The sequence below is a fragment of the Aotus nancymaae genome, unplaced genomic scaffold, assembly GCF_030222135.1.
Source record: "Aotus nancymaae isolate 86718 unplaced genomic scaffold, 86718_ANA_hifiasm-v0.15.2.pri h1tg000015l_0, whole genome shotgun sequence".
In the NCBI taxonomy this organism is placed as follows: domain Eukaryota; kingdom Metazoa; phylum Chordata; class Mammalia; order Primates; family Aotidae; genus Aotus; species Aotus nancymaae.
Window position 1 is genome coordinate 3966926 of NW_026988426.1, and position 14129 is coordinate 3981054.

General features: G+C 44.3%; 1 protein-coding gene across 5 annotated transcripts in view; it reads left to right on the forward strand.

The window, feature by feature from the left end:
* The window catches only part of RNF216 (ring finger protein 216), a 159989-nt gene that overhangs the window by 74746 nt on the left and 71114 nt on the right, over window positions 1-14129 (forward strand). The window lies entirely within an intron of this gene.

A 14129-nucleotide genomic window follows, 5' to 3' on the forward strand; every position in this document is an offset into this window, starting at 1 on the left:
CTGCAGCGACCTGGGGCCTCAGATGTTGCCGACCTCCCTGATCCCTAGGAAATGGGCCTGACTCTTCCTTGTTCCAGACAACATCCTGGTGCTGCCTTCTGGTCCTGAGCTGCCTTCGTTTGTTAGTGTTTCCTCCTAAGGAGACCAGTCATATGAAGAGGCATTGTGTTTCTCCTTTGTCGGCATTGTTTGGGACACGTCTTTTTGCTGGGCTTTCATAGTATGTTGTCTGTTTCAAGAGTTATTTTGAAGCCCTTACGTGAGAAGTGTTCATTGACGTGCAACTCTGCACAGTACTGGGTGCGGTGAGGCCATGAATGGCAATGAAATGCATGGCTGTGGCTGCATCACAGTGAGGGGAACCGTGTAGCTCAGTGGTTAAGATAAAGGTTTTTGACATTAAACCCACTTATGCTTTAATTCTAGCTCCTCTGCTCGCTAGGTTTGTGACCTAGGGTGAATACTTGATCTCCCCAAGCCACATTTCCTTTCCCTGTACAATGAGAATGGTTGCACCTACCTTGTAGAGCTTTTGTGCAAAACCAATAGAAACAGCATGGGTGAAGCGCCAAGTCCAGTGCCTGGCACTTTGTGTCACGAAGTAATAGCCACCCAGTGAGGATAGTGTGTGCAGATGTGTGGGCTTAGGTGATGAACGGAGATCCTAGAAAGGAGGAACTGCCTCCAGTTTTGTGAACCTGCTGCCACAAGAGCATGGAGTTCCGCTAAAGTGGGGCAGGTGGAAAATCCCACGGGGAGCAGAAGATGACTCATCACTTACCATTCAGCTCATTTCTACCAGCTCCCCAGTGTTCTGCCATGTAAAGGGGATAGATTTTTCAAGCTGATTTTTTTTTTGCTGACCAATACATTCTATAAGAAACGACAGCTCTCCTTTAGTCCATGTTGTTCAAGTTCCACATTGTTCAAGTTCAGAGAGAGGCCCTGTGCAATCTGGGGAAAGCCATGTGCTAGAGGAGGCTGTCGTGGGTTTGCTCCTACTGCTGTTGCCGGAACAAGACAGAGAGTTATCTGCACTCTCTGTCCACAGCATTGCTCTGCTCCTCCTCTCAGGTTTTATGTTGATTTCTTAGCCCTACCCAGAAGGGTTGGAATCTCAGAGATGACATTCAAAAGAAATGAGTATAGGAAGGGCCTAGAAACAAAGACAGTGATTGCTGTGCTAGAAAACTTTGAATTCGTCAAAATGTAGAGATGGAAATCCAGAATTTATCTTCATGGTGCATTGGGCATGGTTTTTTTGTCCTCCTGGGAGGGCACTGGTCATCCTGCCGACCCACGGCAGCAGGCAGGCTTGGAGGCCGAGGCTGCGCACCGTGTACCGTCCTTGTAGTGGAAGGACATACCTACTTGTCTCTTTGTTGTTGTTTTTGGTCTCTGAAAGTACTCACACAAAAAGATTCTCTGTGGATTTTTAACAAGTTTGTATGGGTACTTTATTAAAATAAAGTGGCTCTTTTTTGTGATTTTGTGTACTGGTTAGCCATTGCTTCTCAGGCTTGTCACAGCCTGTGGGGATTGGAAGCTTGGAGTAGCTCTCTTTCTAGAAACCACGCATCACCCATTTAGTTCCTTTGAATATTTTACTAAAATAATTTAATGACTTTTTTTTGTGCCTGTGGCCTCATCAAAGGAGAGATGCATGTTAGAAATTTCACATTAAAAATTCCTCAAGAATTGATACCTACAAAATATCTTTTTATAAGAAATGTTTTACCTCGTTTTCGTCATTACACTGATTGTGTGTTGTGAGGCGTCAGCATCCTGATTTGTTTTAATGATCTCATTGTGATGTCCTTGAGAACAGGCTGTGTGTAAGTACACGCGTGCGACTTGTGGTGTGTGCTGAAGTGCAAAGTGATAGTGTTCCCTCTTTGCATTCTCAGCACAGAGCTCTGCAGGGTTTCCAGCCTTCCAGGTAGAGGAGAAATTGTTGCTATGGTAATACCACAAGCATGAAAACACCCTCTGTCTCCCTGGGTGTCTGTGTCAGGGCGGGGAATGTGGAGAAGGGAAACAGTAGCAAAGAGGAGTGTTCAGCGCACCAAGCAAGATGAGAGCAAAACCTAAGCTGAAGTTGCTGGTGGGTGGAATTTCTTGTGTTTATTCTTGAATTCAAGGTCAGATTCCAATTGCAATGTGGTAGCCAAGAACGTAAAAGGCCTTTTATTCCTCAGTGTCTTCCCTGACTTTGAGACAAAGATAAAGAATACAGAGGGTCTGTGTGTCACATCTCCAGTCCCCAGAGACATGAGATGTGACACATGGCCTTCCCACAGACCACAGTTAGAAAACGTGTGTCTGTATCTGTGGCCACTACATCACTGCAAATGGAATCAACCACCCAGCCCCGGAAACCCTGCTGCCCTTCATGTCCAGTGTAACAGGCTAAGACAGCAGTCCCTGCCATCTCTTTTGAAACTAATAGTTCATGCTCTGTGTCTGTACAACATGCTAATGTCTCCTGAGAAGATGGACTCTGAACATCCTTAGTAACGTAGAGCAGTGATGAGAAACAAAATCCCATCTGCTGAAGTTGTGAGTGAGGAACACAACAAAAAGCTAGTGTGCAATTCTGTCAGGACATCAGGATCAGTATGAGAAGAATAGCTTGAGCAGGGAGTATGGCATCATAGTTAAAACAGGGTGAGGTCTAGGTATTTGCTCATAAAATTCTTCCTGGGTTTTAAGGGCTTTTTACTTCTTATCTGCTCAAAATCACACATCTGGTAAGTGATAGCATCAGGAGTCAAATCTAGGGTTTCTCATTGTTATTTGTGTTTTTAGGTTGATTCTGGTATGTTGCATTAGTTTCAAGAGTCTTTAACTTTTGCAGATACAAACTGAAATATTTATAAATGAAATTATTTGTAATCTGGGATTTGCTTCAAAATTATACTGAAGGAGTGGGAGAGGAGTGTACAAGTAGGGTATAGATAAGCTAGGATTGGCCATGAGTTGATCATTATTAAACAGGATGATGGGTGCATAGGGTTCATTACACTCTCTGCTTTTGTATATGTTTAAAATTTTCTACAATAGAAAGTTAGTTTAAAAAAAAGAAGTCAAAAACTCTAGCTCTGTCCCGTGTTAGCTTTATCTGTGCTCTCACTGTTTTGGTTTGCTTTGCTGCTTTCCAGTTCACTCTTGGAGACTGGAAAGATCCTTATTCAAATGTTCTGTTTTGTGGCTTGTTTACTTGTTTTAAGTGATGAAAAAACATGTAACATAACAGGAAAATGTCAACAGCTTTTTGTGAGAAGGTTAAAGGGCTCTTCATCCTAGAGGAGGGAAGCCTTCTTGTGTAGTTTCTCTGTACAAGATTCTTCTATATAAGTGGTAGGCACCTGGTGTTTTCCAGCTTCTCTGGGAAAACAGACTTAAACCATGAAGAATCTAAGAGGCCAGCACGGTGGCCCACGCCTATAATGCCAGCATTTTGGGAGAATGAGGCAGGAGGATCACTTGATGCCGTGAGTTCAAGACCAGCCTAAGCAACAAAGCATGACCTTGTTACTACACAAAATAGAAAAAAAATTAGGCATGGTGTTGTGCATCTGTAGTCCCAGCTACTCGGGAAGCTGAGATGGGAGGATCACTTGAGCCCAGGAGATCGAGGCTGCCATGAACCATGATCGTGCCACTGCACTCCAGCATACGTACATATATGTGTGTGTTTATGTATGTATGAATATATATATATGTGTATATATAAAAGAATCTAAGACAGCTTGCCAGACTTCATTGTAACCAATGAATTGGGTTCCCAGGAAGCCTGGGATTCTGTGTTGAGAGCATTGTACAGCCTGTAACAGACTCTCCTTGCTCTAGGCAACTGCTTACATTCAGTCTAGCTGCAAAGCCAGAAGAAAGCCCAGATAACCTTTTGAGTGTCCCTCTAGCCCACAGTCTGTGATTTCTAGAAAACTGAAGATTTTAAAACTGGGATTGGCATTTGCTTTTCAAAAAGAAACAGGCTAAGAGAGTTTCTCAGATGAAATCCCCATGGCCTCATGAAAGTACTTTTTTTTTCAGTTTTATTTCCCATCAGAAGCTTATATGAAAAGCATTTTAAGTTTCAAAAGCTGCGTGTGTCTGAGAAGCTGATCCAGATTCTAGCCCAAAGAGAATGAAATAGATCACAATTTCTTCCTCTCTTATCTTTGACTACAGCTTGTCCTTTTGCCCTTCTCTCTCCTCCATTGTTAGACTTTGCTGCTAAAAGCATCTCATGTTCCCACAACCCTCTTAGCCCCAAGGCCTTCTTGCCTCCCGTAGAAACTTACTTTTCACCCCCAAGGCCAGCACCTGCTACTTACTCTGACCTAACCTGTTCTGCTCTTAGCTTCTATCTTCTCCAGGTGAACACCCTTGCATCCTAAGCCCTCAAACTGCTGTGAAGATTCTTTCCTCACTTCCCCACCTTCTGTCTCTGGACTCCATCAAAACCTTTCCCCAGGTTGGGGGTGGTGGTGTGCACTTGTAGTCCCAGCTGCACAGGAGAGTGAGGCCAGCCCGGTCAACATAGCAAGACCTCATCTCTTTAAACAAACAAAAGAAAAAAAAAAAAAACCTTAGCCCAGCCATAGTGCAGAAGAGGCCAATAAGGGTTTTGCCCCTCACCCTGCCTGACACTTCATCTTCTCCTCTAAACACGATCATTAGCAGCTGCCTGTCATCTGCCTAGAGACATGTGGGCTGATTTCTGCTTTGATTGAAGTCTGGTCGTTCATTCAGCAGATTTTTATTGAGCATTGCTGTGCCAAAGGGAGTACAGAAAGGGCAGCCAGGGCCCTAACTGACTGTCAGTGGGATGAGAGAGTGATGGTGACTGCTATGGGGAACACGCAGCTCTTCATGAGCAACATGGGTCTGGGCCTGACCAGGCCACACGAGCAAAGCTGGGTGAAAGGTCAGCCAGTAGACAGGTGTGTCCAGCACAGAAGGAAGTAGGACTTTGAAGATAAAAAATAGACCCTGTAGAGGGCTTGCAATGCAGAACAAAACAAGCGTGGATTTGATTCTGGAGACTTTCCCTACCCCGTCCCTGGAACTGTTGCTGGTGCAGTGGAGGGACACAATGGGATCACATGCTGGTTGGGGGAGGGTGAATTTTATAGAGCCTTGAAAGGGAGTGAGAGGGAGGAAGAGATCAGATACAGAATGTCAAGGGATTTGGAACACCTTACCAATTTAGTTTTTATGGCAAGTCATTTCTAGTAACCTGGGACATGCAGTCCTCCCACGGCCCTCCCCCTACAGCCCTCCTGGAGCACATTCCGTACAGTGTTGCAGGTATTTGATGTGATTTCTTTTCCCATTTTCCAGAAGGCCTGAAGGAACCTGGTTCTGAGGGTGGATTGGGGGCAAGAGGGAGACGCAGGGCAGTAGTCAAAAGCCAGGATGGCAGCAGCCAAGGAAGAGGCTTTCGGGTAAGAGCGGCCAATGTGAGGCCATTGGGCTCAATCTCCGGTATGCGTGTCTAGGAAGCTGCCCCGGCCTGCTCCTCTTTCCTGTGGTGTGTGTGGCTGCCCTCGAGTAGATCATTGGGCAGTTGGTGCTTTGCTGCATTCCCACTGACCAGTGAATTTGTTTTAGTCCTCGGGTGTTTTACATAAGGAGAAAACCATGTAACCTTCACAAGTTTTTTCCCACTCATTTAAAAAGGCTTGTTTTCCAGCCAACAGCATGTTGGATAGGCTTAATTTCTCTCACTCAGATCAGCTTAATTTCTCTAACTGTGATATGCATACAGAGAATTGCTTAATTCTCCTTTTGCAACATGTTTTCCCAGCTGCTGAGCAGCCTGCCCTTTTTCCATGGGCCTCATGACACAAATACAATTTAAGGCCGTGTGGTACCAACTGCTGTTCATCACCACAGGGGCTGTGGATGTCAGTGTGTTTCCCCTTGGGCTGGGTTTGTCTGGAGCTAGTGGCTGCTTTCTTGTCCTTCTGTGCATCCTGGGAGTTGGATCGAGGCCATGCTGGGTTGTGCGGAGAGCCACAGCCGCTTCTTCAAGTGGGGTCCGCTCCCTGCTCAGCCCAGTCCTACATTCTCGTTGTGTGAGGAAATGAAGTCCGTTCCTTGGATGCATTTTGACGGGAAACATGTTTTCTGGGACACCTCTGCTTAGTCTTTGAGTGTAGCACCAACACCCTTTTGATGCCTTGTTTTGTAAAAAGTACATTTCCAGAGTGGAGCTTGACACTGCTCATAAATAAACACATCCGTTTACAGGCAAAGCAAGGGAAGAACACATCTGGGAACAGTTTGACCAGGGGTTTTGCTTTTCCCTCCGTGAATGCCTGGCGTGCACTGTCCATCCAAGGATGGCTAGGGGAGAACACTATTCTGTGGCTGCCAAAACCACAACAAATGACAACTTTCCATTCTGTCATCTCTCTTGACTCCACTGCTAGCAAGCAATTCATTTTTCTACCATAAAAGGGCAACATAACTTGTCTATAGCCATGGTGTCTTCTGCACTGCAGAGACAGAGCGGGAGATGGGCAACGAGAGGCACTCTCAGCAGTAGGCGCAGCTGTGCTCACCCTGTGCCCACACTCTGCTTAGTCCGGGCTCCGAGATGGCAGCAGCCATAAGAAAGAAAGAACAGGAGAGGAAGGCGATGTGGCGCTTCTGCTGTGCCCTCAGACTAGGGAATGTGAGGTCAGGACAGGCTGGCATGTCATCTTCATTTCTGTGGCTGCTGGACATGTGAATGTGTGGTTCAAACCTTGGTACAGGTTGCTGCACTGAGTCTGTCTAGCTGGTTTTCTATGTGGTATTTGATACTTTTGACTTGCAATTGTAGATGTTAGATTTGTAAGTGGGACCCAGGAGGTCATATAACCCAGATATGCTTGTTGTACAGATGAAGAAGGAATGTGGATAGGTTAAATGCTAAACTCATGCAGCTTAAAGTCATCGAACGTCTGTCTCTTGGTTATGTCTGAATTTTGGGTTCAGGGATAGCTCCCTAACCTGTCTGTGTCCCCAGTGGCCCACTAGTGTACATTTTGGCTCGGTTAAAGTTGAGCCACAGAAGCCTTAACTAATAGAAATACAGTTCTTAGTTGGTGGATTTGTATGTCAGTTAACCAGGGTCTTTGCAAAGTATATTGTCTGTTCTGTAAAATGCATGGGTCCTTTAGATGATTATAAATAAATGTTCAAAATCTAAACAGTAGTTAGTAGGCAAATGCCTAGCTATTTTGACAACACCTTAGAACACTTTGAGACAGTGGCCGTAAAATTTCTGCCCCATGCACCCTAGCAGACCAGGAGACCAGCCCCAACACAAGTTACACAGCTACAGAGAATGTACTTTCCACAGGTTTAAGGGCGTGGCTACCACACATATCTCTGCCCCAGGGCAAGCAGGTACTCAAATTGAGCCATGAGTGGGGCTCATCCATTTCGTTGGCTCCCTTGAAAGTTTTCCTGTAAACAAGAACTGAGATTTGTTTTGTCGTTTAAGCTTACCTTAATTCTGACTGTGTGTCTCATTTCATAGCAGATGCTGGAACTGAACTGAGCACATTGCCAAGGGAATAAAAATTGTGTCCAAGAATCTTGCTGATCTGGAAGTTTTGGAGGAAAGCAAGGATTTTCAAGGTCAAACATTATTACCCAGATAGTGCTGGTGGTCAGAATAGATTCTGAGCTCATTGGCTTGGAATCAAAAGTTAACTCAGAAGTCATTCCTGAAAGAGAATATCATTGAGTAGTAGTGGCTGAAGCACACTCAATGTGAATGATTCAAGTACTGCATACCTAGACCTTGTTTTGAAGCTGAAAAACTTGTTTGAAAACTTAACCGTTCAGCAAATAAAGAAATTGGGTAGGAAGTCCTAAAATGAAAAGTTAACGAAATGCCTTTTTTAGTAAGACTTTTCTGGATTTTTGTTTTCTCAATAGTGTAAAACTGACTATCTTAGTCTATCAAAGAGCTAAGTGGTATAGTTTTCCTGACACGTTCCAAGACCTTCACTGCCTTTGGAATAAACCTACAAAGCCTGGGAGCACTCCTCTCACTGTGCTCCTCTCATGTTCTTTGCTTATGGAAACCTTGGAAGCCTTTGTTTTTTTGGTCAACAACAGCAAGTGAATTCCATCTTATAATTAATAATTTTCACTAAGTATCATTTTTAAGGCTAATTTCTTAAGCAAGTAGCATCTCCTTGTTGGCCTGAGAGTCTACACCCACATCCATCTCTGTCTTTGCATGCCTGGGCGGCCTGGCCATGGGTGACCAGCTTTAGAGACATCAGCCTTCTTGCTTCCTAATTTGGTCACGGTATGCTTCAGGCAGTGTTGCCTAACTTTAGAACAACACAAGCACAGGGAGTAGCTTTGATACAGCAAAGGGGAATTTCCTCTTATCAAAAGGCCTACAGTTCCCTTCTTACTTCCTCTAAAAAGAGGAAGTGACACTTGGGGAGGTTGTAGCTTGCTCTGAAGTTCCCTCTTTAAGCCTGGCTTCTTCATGCTGGCTTCTTCCTAGGTAGTTCCTGCTCTTTCCTTCCTCAAATGTCTTGGAGCTTCTCAGCATTAAAGGAGTTTAATTTTCATCTAAGACGATACAGTGGAATAGCCATCAGCAGGGAACAGTTTCAGTATGTTTTGATACATCTATACAGTGGAGGTCCATGGGAGGCGGGGGCCAGCATCCATACTGGGGTTCAGCAGACTTTTTCTACAAACGTCAACACGAGGGTCAACAGACTTTTTCTGTAAAAGGCAAACTAGTAAATATTTCAGGCTTTGCAGACCATGTGGTATCTGTCCCAGCTACCTACCTCTGCCTTTGTAGCATGAAAGTAACCACAGACAATATGTAAACAAACGAACATGGCTGTGTTCTACTGTAATTACATTTACAAAAATTGGCAGACAGCCAGATTGGCCAGTGAGCTGTAGTTTGCCAACCCCTAGCATATACCATAGCATTTACAAGAAATGACGTGGAATCCCATTGTGCAAATATGGAGCTGTCTCCAAGATAATAAGTGAAAAAACCAAGATGTAGAACAGTGGGTGCAGTATGCTCACAATTGTGTCTTAAATGGTAGGAGGAAGAGATGTTTGCTGACACAGATATAAAATCTATTTGGAAGGATAAATAAGAAATGGGTAGCAGTGAATCGCTTTTGGGGATGCTCACTAATGGTCAAGGGAGGAAGAGCATGCATGTATCACTTTTTTTTTTACACCCATTGTCATTAATTTGTCACTTCTGAACTTTTAGCGCAAAACAGTTTTTGTTTTTGTTTTGTTTTGAGACAGAGTCTCTCTCTGTTGCCAGGCTAGAGTGCAGTGGTGTGATCTCAGCTCACTGCAACCTCTGCCTCCTGGGTTCGAGTGATTCCTCTGCCTCAGCCTCCTGCGTAGCTGGGGGACTACAGGCGTGCACCACCATGCCTGGCTAGTTTTTTGTATTTTAGTAGAGACGAGGTTTCACCACATTGGCCAAGATGATCTTAATCTCCTGACCTTGTGATCCACCCACCCACCTCGGCCTCCCAAAGTGCTGGAGCCACCGCACCCAGCCAAATTTTGTTAATCTTAAGAGAACTTGAAAAATAGAAATTTTTCAAGTGGTAGGTAGGCAGGGCACAGTGGTTCACGCCTGTAATCCCAGCACTTTGGGAGACTGAGGCGGGCGGGTCACCTGAGGTGGGGCGGGGTTCAAGACCAGCCTGACAAACATGGAGAAACCCTGTCTCTGTTAAAAATACAAAATTAGCTGGGTGTGGTGGCACATGCCTGTCATCCCAGCTACTCAGGAGGCTGAGGTAGGAGATCGCTTGAACCTGGGTGGCAGAGGTTGCAGTGAGCCAAGATTGTGCCATTGCACTCCAGCCTGGGCAACAAAAGCGAAACTCTGTCTCAAAAAAAAAATAGAAATGTGTAATTATTAAAATATGTTTGTATCTTTTCAAACTCAAAGCTATTTTTTCTGGTTTCTTGGAAGGCTTATTTTACCACCTAAAAAGGAGCGCCTTGCCTCGGGCTGGAGGTGAGGGATGGGGTTTTGTGGTGTGTGGAAGGAGCTGGAACTCAGCAGCTCTGCCTTTCTCCTCGTTCACCTTTTGCACAGGCCTTGCTGGCAGCACAACCTCAGGCACTGCCAGACAGGATGCAGCCAGTTAGAAACCTTGGACCAGAAGTCAGCGCCCCATGGGAATAAGTACGACTTTTAGTAATTAGAATTCAAGACTGCTTCCAACTGCTACCTTTTCCCACAGAGTATGTCTGACTAACAAGGATGGGTTCTGATTCACCCAGCATTGCTATGACCGCTTTTTTAAAATGTCTGGTTTGGGTTGCAAAATCAGCAAATAAGGTTGTTACTTTCCTAGTATGTTAAACAGTTCGCTTTTGGTATGTGAGGAAGAAGTAAAAGGCTAAGTGGCAAATCCCTGTCTGCTTAGAAGGCAGTGTAGATATAAACAACTAAAGAATTCACATTTGGCTGTCAGCCTCTATTCATAGTTCCCTCTTCCATCTCCCAAGCAAGTATTTTTCAAATAGCCATACCAAGTCTTTTCCAGGCATAATTTCCAGGCTTATTTGCTGTCATTCAATTTTTTAGCAAAGTTCTGTGTAGGAATGTCAGAAATTGTACCTTTCAAAATCCCTCCTTGAAAACATGGAGATTTGTGGGGATACAGAGGCAACTGTAACAATATAAAGTATTCTATCTCTTCCACTAGAGGAGGAGGGCCTGGCTGTCGGCCCCGGGGTCTGTTCTTCATTACTTGTCTTGACTTTCACTGTAAAAGCATTAAGTGGGAAGGTACCAGTTCTGCTGAACAAGCAGGCATTGCCTTAAGGGAAGTCATTTAAAACATTGAAAATATGTTTGAAAAATATTGGTGTAGTTTCCTCTGACCTCAATTTCGTACATTAGTAACTCTCCAGTGTCTAGAGTTAGTACTGATGGACTCCCTGCCAATGGCCAGAACCACGTGACCATGCCAGATAGAGACAAGGCTGTACTTCACTTGATTGAGGACACTAAGAAGTTGTGCTTTGCCATACATGTTGCCCCTAAAGAGAAGCTGGGCATTTTAAAGAATAGACTTAAAACTAACACACGTACTCTGTTTCTCTCACACACACATTCTCTCCCCTCCTCTTCTACAGACACCAGCACCGCCTTCCCCACCCCCACCATAGCTCTCTCCATTACTGCTTTTAACCTTGAAACCTCTCTTGTACACTTACGCATTCATCTGCTCCTGCTCTTGTATTATTAATGGGCCTGGAGCAATCCAGCCAGAATCGGAACATTGACATTACTAATTGCTGCTTATAAGCGAGAAGTAAGGAGCAGGGAATAAAGTGGGTCACAAGACAGTGTCCTAGCAGTCAAATGCTGCTGTTGGCCAGAGTAGCGAGGTGTCAGGTAGCTTGTCTCCCCTTCAGCACTGGTAGGCCTGGCAGAGTACCCTGTTGGCATGGGCAGAAGTGCTCTTCACATTGATCACCCCAGGCTCACCGTCTACACACAGGGTTAGAAAAATGGGTACACTTCTGTCAGAACTTAAAACATGGCAGAACAACCCTGTGAGAACAGAGTTCTTTGCACAGCAGTGTGAGTTAGGAAGAGACAACATGCAAGTAGTAGAAAAGGCGCTGCAGGGGGCGTGTGGAGGTGGCGCTTCAGCCTCTCACGACTACGTGCTGGTAAGCCCTGAACCACAGAGTCGGAGTTGACTCATCTTCTGTAAGTAGTCTTCAGCCCCAAATCACAATTCATGACAAATGTGTACATTTTACACATGTGCATATGTGTTATTGTCAAGCTGGTGTGGCACAGCTGTTCTGGCACAATGTGTGTGTGCACATCCCTGCAGGCTATCAGGTGGTATGAGTGCTAGTGTGGGCTGTTTTGCAGGAGCATCAACAGAGAAGGGTGAGATCTCACTCTGCCACTCACTAGCGCTGGGCACTTCCCACTGCCTTTGTGAACTTCTGTTTGCTCTTCTGTAGAATGGGATGACAATGCCAGTCCTGCTTACTTTGTAGGGTTATGTGGTCCTTGCAGATGAACAGGGAAAGCACTGCTCATGGGAGCTGTGGAAGGTTCTAGAGAAGGTAAAAGGTGGTACCTCCTCCCCTGGTCTAAGTGGTATATGGCACAGGGAGAGGAGAATTTCATTTTGCCTCAGCAGCTGATACATTCCAGGTCTTTAATACTGCCTGGGAAACCTTAACAAAGCAGTCAATAACCAAAACTGACCTAGCTTCTGAAGATTGCTAACTATGGCTTTTAGAGGAACAGGAAGTAAAAAGGGTCTTTAAAGATATAAGTAAAATATAATATAGGTGAACATGGCAAACAATGGGGGTTACCTGCCCACTCTGTACTTTTTCTTTTCTTTTCTTTTTTTTTTTTTTTTTTTTTGAGACTGAGTCAACCAGGCTGGAATGCAGTGGCACCATCTCAGCTCACTGCAACCTCCACCTCCTGTCCTCAGCCTCCCGAGTAGCGGGGATTACAGGCACATGCCACCACACCCAGCTAACTTTTTTGCATTTTTAGAGACAGGGTTTTGCCACGCTGTGCAGACTGGTCTTGAACTCCTGACCTCAAGTGATCCACCCACCTCGGCCTCCCCAAAGTGCTGGGATTACAGGTGTGAGCCACCGCGCCCAGCCTTGTACTATTTCTTAAACTCTGCATATGTAAATTATTTTACTCAAGTCTGTCATGCAATTACATCCCTGAAACTACATTTCTTATGCTTTAAAAACTTGTGGGAAATCTAAGAGAAAAGGAAAACTACTTGACTAGAAGCCTAGCGTTTTCAGTTTTTGTTTTTGTTTTTTAAGAAAATGGCCTCCAGAAAGTGGGAAATTATTGACCACTTGACAACAGAAGGGATGTGGGTTTCTAGGTGCCCTGCTTCCTTTGCTTAAAATGTTTTGCCTTTCACTTTTTTTTTTAATACTAAAAATATAGTCATTGTTGAGAAAGTCTTGGAGTGAATCATGGTTATAAAAACTGAACATAACTTCTGCCACTTTTCCCATACCTCATGAACCGGCCAGAATGCTGCCATATCAGCTTCTGGAATCAGTCCTGCCCTTTGCCCCTCTAGTGTCTACCTGCCCAGACCCTTAGCACTGCACTCCAGGACCCCCTTCCACCTCACTCCCGTGCTTTTGGCTCTCCACATTGGCTCACGAGGCACTGATGGTGATGCCATATAATAGGGTATCATTTTGTTTCGTAGAATTGGCAGCCTGTTCTTTTATGAGAGAGGAAGCCACAGCAGAACCAAATAAGATGCCAGGCTTCTAAGATCCATTTGAGGAAAGATGCGTATTTCCTTTATTTAGTTTTGTGAACATTTTTCCCTCTTTTCTCATTCAATCAACAGTTGAGTTCAGACTTAAATTTTATATTCAAAAACACAGTGCTCTGTGCAGTAGCTATTATCGTCATTTGGGAGTCCGTAGGCTACTTATTAAGAGCAATTCTTTCATTAATAAGAAAGCTAAATAAGCTGAGAAGTACCCAGTTCTAAGTCACCCACAAAGTTTTACATATCCCAGTCCAAAAAAAATAAAACCCGATAATAAGTATGGATAAGGAAGCCTCTCCAGGAGATACACTGTCAGATGAGGAAAGCAAGGTAAGGTGTGCAGAGTGAGCCTTCTGCTCTTTTTTTAATAAATGTACAGGATAAAGCTAGTAAATACATGTTTAACTTTTTTCTTCAAGACTTAAGCATGAAACGCAAACTGCTGCAGGAAGGCTTGACAATAGGGGAGTTTTTGCTTTTTGTTTGTAATAATTTCAGTATTTTCTTTTTTTTTTTTTTAATTTTTATTTATTTTTTTTTTTTAAAGACAGGGTTTCACCATGTTGGTCAGGCTGGTCTTGAACTCCCGACCTCAGGTGATCCGCCCACCTTGGCCTCCAAAGTGCTTGGATTACAGGCGTGAGCTACCACGCCCGGTCTCAACTTCAGTATTTCTTAGCACATGCAGTATGTGTTCTTTTTTTCACTAATATCAACAGAGATATGAAAATTTATAAATTTTTTTTAAAAGCTTTGGGATAGAAAAGAGGTATAGCTGGCCACTTC